The following is a 6210-nucleotide window of genomic DNA, read 5'->3' as shown; positions in this document are numbered from 1 at the left end:
AGCTCTTGCCTGTGGGGTTCTCAGAGGCATCTGGTGGGCCACCATGGGAAACAAGATGCTGGCCTAGAGAGGCCTTTGGCCTGATCCAGCAGGGCTGTTCTTCTGTTCTAGAGTCATAGGAGCAGCTCGAGGAAGTCCTTGGAGCATGTTCAAAACTGGGATTTCTAAATCACTGATTGGTACAGATAAAAGCAACTGCCATGTCCCAATAAAACTGTAAGAGAGAGTAGCCGGCTGATGTCTGATGTTCCTCAGAATTAATTAACAATTGCCACTTGGGGGCTTGTGGGGGTTGGAGGGTGCAATTTACAGCTGTTGCTAGAATGGATTTGATGTACAGACCAAAAGGAAGCCTCTGCAGGGACTCCTGTGGATTTTTTTTTTTTGAGCCGAGACAGAAGAAACAGGAGTTGGTTTAGCAAAAAAACGGTGGTGAATTACAAACTGGAAGGCAGAACTCAGAAAGGGATGTGTATGCTGTTCAAACATGCTAGACCCCACCCCTGGTTGTCATCACCAACCTATAGATTTTTGAGGGTGAAAAAGGCCATATGCAACATCGTGCTGGATTGAGCCAAAGGCAGGTCATCGGCTCTAACATCATCTTCTCCATCATGGGCCTGATGGAGTTTCATAGGGCTCAGTTTCATAGGGCTAAGATACTGTCAGGTTAAGACCTTCTGCTTGTCCAGCAGTGATGTGTCATCACCGATCAACCTGCTGCTGTGCTCATTTAGAGGGTGGCTACAGTCCAGGCATGTCATGAGAACAGCCTCGTACAGTCATCCCCCCTCATTTGTGCTTCCAAGAAGTGCTGCTGGCAAACGGCGAGGGGCATGCCTCATCTTTTGCCCACTGAGGTTTGGTTACAAACAAGCTTGTCTCCAACAGGCGAAGCGTCTCTCTCTGGGGCTAGGAAGTGCGGAACTTCAGGCCTCCTTAGTCTCGTGTTTGTGCAATTCAAAGCTCCACCGAGCGTCTCCGAGCAGGCGGTCCTGAAAGGCAGCAGGAGGCAGCTCCCAGGTGCGAGCGAGAGAGGCTAATCGCACACCGGCGGGGTTTTTTCCATCACACTAAATTCAATCTTCGAGCTCACAGAGGTGGCACCGAGCTGGAACATTGAGACTGAACTCCAGAAATGGAGCCCCAGGAAGGCAGCCAGCCAGGTGTGGAGGGAAAGAAAATAATTTGGAAAATATTGATCCCCATAGCAGTTTGTATTTAAAGGCCACCGGGCACACTCCACCAGAAAGCCGACCCACGGAAGCCCACTGAAATGAAAGGAGCTGGCATGCCGCAGCACAGCAGTACATGCAATTAAAAGGTGAAGACGTAATCCAGGTAAGAAGCCGGGGATGGAGGATGCAAGAATTGGAGCAGGGCAGAGCAAGGGCAAAGACCAGGAGCTGGAGGTGTTGAACCAGCAAGGGGCAGCTCTGAAATGGCAGGTCGTCTAGTTAGGGGACAGCCACTAGTCCGAGCACGTTCTGCTCTCAAGGAGTCTTCAAAGAGTAGGCTTACTCCTCCTCCTGAGTAGACCCCCCTGGAGGCCAAACCACAGATAGCCAGTCACGCACTGCTCTATCTGTGCTGAACATCTTCTCCAGCATGGCAGGACCTCTTTTCCTGGGGGCTGGGGGTGAGCCTGGGGGTTCAAGAGGCACTGAAGTTAGACCCCCGAGGAAAGCTGGGGGCTCGGCCATGGGGAACAGCACAGAATTCATGCGGAGGGTCAGCTCATATGGCACCTCCTTCCTTGTTGGCTGGAATGGAGTTGATGTGAGGTCTCTGGGGGCTCTGGGGATATCATTCATCTCCCGGCAAAGTGTGTGAGATGGTTTCTCCTTGGATTGCCTGTTCTGGGGTTCCTGGGGGTTCCTGGGCTGCGAAACGACTTCTTCCCCTGGTGTGTGCTCCTCCCTTCCTTTAGAGTTGCTCATCTCAGATCCCATCGGGACTGATTCTGACAACTTGTTGAGGATTTCACTAGGCCACGCTGTGTTTGGCCTACCTCACCAGCTTGTTGTGAGGATACAATGAGGAGCGGGCTATGCGTGCCACCTAAAGCTCCTTAGAGGAAAGGTGGGATGAAATCATAAATTACTTGCACAGATCTGTGCAAAACCAAAACAGCTTGTCAGACTCCTTGATTATCTGGTGCCGAATTTGCCTTCTGCTGCAAGCCTTGGGGTTCTCCGGGTAGTGCTAAATAGCAACGTTAGTGCGAAAAGGAGAAGGGACCCCAGTTGGGACAAACAGCTGGAGATCACGTCTCCTCCCTCCCTGCTCTTCCCTGGCCCAGCCAGACTCTCTTTTATGTGCAGTGTCTGTTTGCCATTAAGAAGGAGCTGGTTGTAAATCCAGGCAGAAAGAGAGCCCCCTTTCCCAGGAAACGCACTTTAATTAATGAACCGAATGATTGCAAAGAGTTTTGGAGAGTCACTTGATATGGTAAAGGCTAAGTAATGATAATGGCGATGATAATAAGAACAATTAATAATTTAAAAAAAAAAAAACCTAGGAAGGAGCGCGGAGAGGATGTGCCCAGAATATTATTAGGAGATGACTAAAAATAGGCCTGTTCTCGCCAGTGTGTTTGCAAAGGTGGTGCGTATGGAAAGAAACAACAATGTGTTAAGGTGGAGGTTCTCAGACTTGGGTCCCAGAGATGCTGTTGGAACTCCCATGATCCCCAGTGACAATAACTCTTTATACTTGTCACAGGGGATGATGAGAATTGTAGTCCAACAAAATCTGGGGACCAGTGTTCTCTCTAAATTTTTTCCATCTGTGTGCAGAATGAGTTTTGTTCTGGGCAGCAGTATCAAGGCAGTGTGTGTGCACATGCATTCAGAATGGGGCCTTCCAGATTCAACCTGAGTGGGATTTAAAATAAACTGAGCGGACATCCAAAAACGTGTGAGCGGATGTACATATACATGCCTTAGAGGGAACACTGCTGGGGACCCACATTTGAGAACCCCAACATTAATGTATTTGGGGTGGAGGACATTCTCTCACCTGTGGAGATCTGCAGTATAGGATCACAGGATGCTTTAAAGGCTGGTCAGGGAAATACCCAATCCTGACCCCGATCCTGACCCCAACAATCTGAAGGGTCCAAAAGGATCCCATTTATTTATTTATTTATTTATTTATTTATTTATAAATAATATTTCTATACCGCCCAAAACTTGCATCTCTGGGTGGTTTCATTTGAAATCATTTAAAACATCAAATCAATTAACAATTAAAATCATTTAAAACACTTAAAACTCAGTATTAATTTTTTTTAAAAAAACTACAGTCTAAATCTAATTAAAAACCGCAATCAATCATTTGCAGGGTTGAGTTAGATCAGGTTGGATCTGATCCTGACATTTGAAACTGTGTGCAGTCCTACCATTCACTCCGTTGCCTCTTGCTTTATGAACCACTCTGCATCTGGATTGCCTCCCTCTAGAGACCTGGGAAGAAGGCCTTAGCACTAAATAATACTGTATTTCTCTGTATTTCCTCATAGGTAATACACAGGTAGGGGCAATACAGTCTGTTTGTTTGTTTGTTTGTTTGTTTGTTTGTTTGTTTGTTTGTTTACAGAACCAATGATCAGCTGTGTGTTCTATTCACAAAAATGTGGTAACAAGATACTCATAGAATGCTCATAGAAAGCAAATTGTTTAGGGACTAGAATTAAGGAAGCATTTTTGTTGGAGATATCTGTCAAGCAGCAAGGAAGAGCTGATGGAATAGCTCAGCGGCAGCGGTGGCAGGAGTCATATAAGCGAGCATTTAACACATTCCGCATGAATTTAAAGGTCAACTGCTGGCCCCGGGCAAAACTCTCTGCAGTCTACAAATTGCAAGCAAAGCGTGAGAGAGGAATAAAGCCACATGACACGAGGGAAGGAAGGGAGATGACTTTCTGCCATTTGGCGTATGCATTTTTGCTGGGGAGAAGCAAAGGATGAGGGCCACGATGACGGCTGACCCATTTGATTTGCCTGGAGGTTTTATTGTGAAGATCCAGCGTCAATTCCAGTTCTCAGCCTTTGCTCCCAAGGTTGCATAAGAACAGAAGAATGTGCCATGTGTCAACCGGATCACCTTTATCCTCATGCCTGCTGACACTCTCAAAGAACTCCAAAAGGTTAGTGAGGCAAGACTTGTCCTTGCAGAAGCCATGCTGGTTCTCCTCCAGCAAGGCCTTTTCTTCTATGTTTAAGGATTTTGTCTTTAAGTATGTCTTCCATCAATTTACCTGGCACAGAAGTTAAGCTAATCAGCCTGTAGTTTCCTGGATCCCCCCCGGATCCCTTTTTGAAAATCAGAGTTACATTCGCTACTTTTGAGTCCTCTGGTACAGAGCCTGATTGTAGGGACAAGTTACATATTTTTGCTAGGAGACTAGCAACTTCACATTTGAGTTCCTTCAGAATTCTTGGGTGGATGCCATCTTGTCCTGGCAATTTGTAATTTTTTTTGTTTTTCAAGACAGTTTAGAACATTCTCTCTCATCACCTCATACTGGCCCAGTTCTTCAGCATCCGAACCCAGGAAGCTGAGTTCTGAGGGTCTCATCCACATACCTCTCTGCCTCCCTGAGCTTCTCCAGGTCAACCACCTTGGCTTTGAGGGAATGAACCCGTCCCCTGAGAGCCAGGAGTTCTTTGCCCTGAGCGCTCCCACACAACTTGTGCCCCTCAGGCAGATAGTCATACATGCAACACTCTGTGCAATACACTGGGAGTACCCCTTCCCCTGCTGGAATTATACCTTCTTAACTGGTTTTATTAGCAATTTAGAATATATAGAGAGTTTGTTTACTTGAAAGCTAGGTCTTAGTTGCAGTTGTAAGCCAATTACAAGTTTTAAGCTCTGCCTTCCAAGAAAATTACAAAATGGGGTTGTACTCACCTTCATCTTGTGCTGGGTGTCACCTTTGTGATAAAGGGGGAATGCTTGAGCACCTCCCTGCACACCTCCCTGCTAAACTCCACACAAAACTCCTTTGATATATGTTAGCAAACTCCTGTTCACAAAGCTCCAGGTAGCAAAGCTCTCCTGGTCTGAGCCTTGTCTTCTCAAGAGCTGCTTCCAGAGTGAGCCTCCTCAGGAATGTGGCCCCTCCCACAAGCTGTGCAACTCACCTGCAGCTAATCCTCACCCACTGTTTCTCTAGACACAACTGGAACTGAAACTGCTCTGTCAAAAACAAACCCCTAGCCATCCAGGAATCAAACCCTAGGAAAGAGTAGCCCTAACAAACTCACCTTGTCCTTTCTCCTCTTGCTTTCTTGTTAATTGGTTTATGTTGATTTATTTGCTTCTTTAGGAAAGAAAACAAATGTTTGCTGCCTCCCCGGATCTGAGCCTTGTCTTCTCAAGAGCTGTTTCCAAACATGATCTGGCCCTGGAGAAAATGTATTGGCAGAGCTATAATTTTGACCTTTGTGATCAAGAGACAAATCCCAGGCGGAGCAGAAAGATCAAAGATCCACTGATGAGCTTGATGTGGAAAGGACCAAAGGCTTTCAGGCTGTTCCCTCCAGAGGAGGGAACAGCCTCAACAAAGCTCATTTCCAGTTCATTTGCTCGGATGCAGATGGAGAAAAACAGCTCCCATATTTTCCACTTAACTGCTCCAATCTGGCTGGGGGCTTATTATCCAGGATTTCTAGGCTTATCAAACTGTAGATCTGGAGGGGGATTGCTTGCTTCTGATTTCAAAAATATTAGACCCCCAGGCAAGGCCAGGGCAGTGAAAGTCATGATTGAATGTGAAAGGCTGGGGCACAGCTTAGAAGATTCTGAAGATTACAGCTTCTTCTGATGCCAATAGTGGCTACATAGGAAGCTGCCGTCTACCGAGTCAGACCCTTGGTCCATCTAGCTCAGGATTGTTGACACTGATTGGCAGTAGCTCTCCATTTTTTCCAAGAGGAGTCTTTCCCAGCCTTACTTGAAAATGCCAGCAATTGAACGTGGAACCTTCTGCCTGCAAAACAGGTGCTCTAACACTGATTTATGGCCTCATCCCCAAAAGTGATTGACATTACCTCCATTTTATAGACATAGGTACCTCAGGAGCTGTCAACATCTTGCACTAATTATCTACCACACTCTAGCGCAGGTGTACTCAAACTGGGGGTCGGGGACCCCCCCAGGGGCTTCCAAACAAGGCCTTGCTCAACATGTCCAAGATGTAAA

At 46.7% G+C, this 6210-nt stretch overlaps 1 long non-coding RNA gene across 1 annotated transcript; it reads left to right on the top strand.

The window, feature by feature from the left end:
• The first annotated feature begins 1247 nt into the window (after nucleotides 1-1247).
• LOC128334741 (uncharacterized) lies at nucleotides 1248-5487 on the top strand. Its single transcript, XR_008311385.1, has 3 exons — nucleotides 1248-1341; nucleotides 3819-4150; nucleotides 5336-5487. It is a non-coding gene; the product is annotated as an uncharacterized LOC128334741 (long non-coding RNA).
• Nucleotides 5488-6210: the final 723 nt, after the last annotated feature.

The sequence above is a fragment of the Hemicordylus capensis genome, chromosome 10 (assembly GCF_027244095.1).
Source record: "Hemicordylus capensis ecotype Gifberg chromosome 10, rHemCap1.1.pri, whole genome shotgun sequence".
Lineage (NCBI taxonomy): Eukaryota > Metazoa > Chordata > Lepidosauria > Squamata > Cordylidae > Hemicordylus > Hemicordylus capensis.
This window is presented reverse-complemented; position numbering and strand designations above follow the sequence as displayed.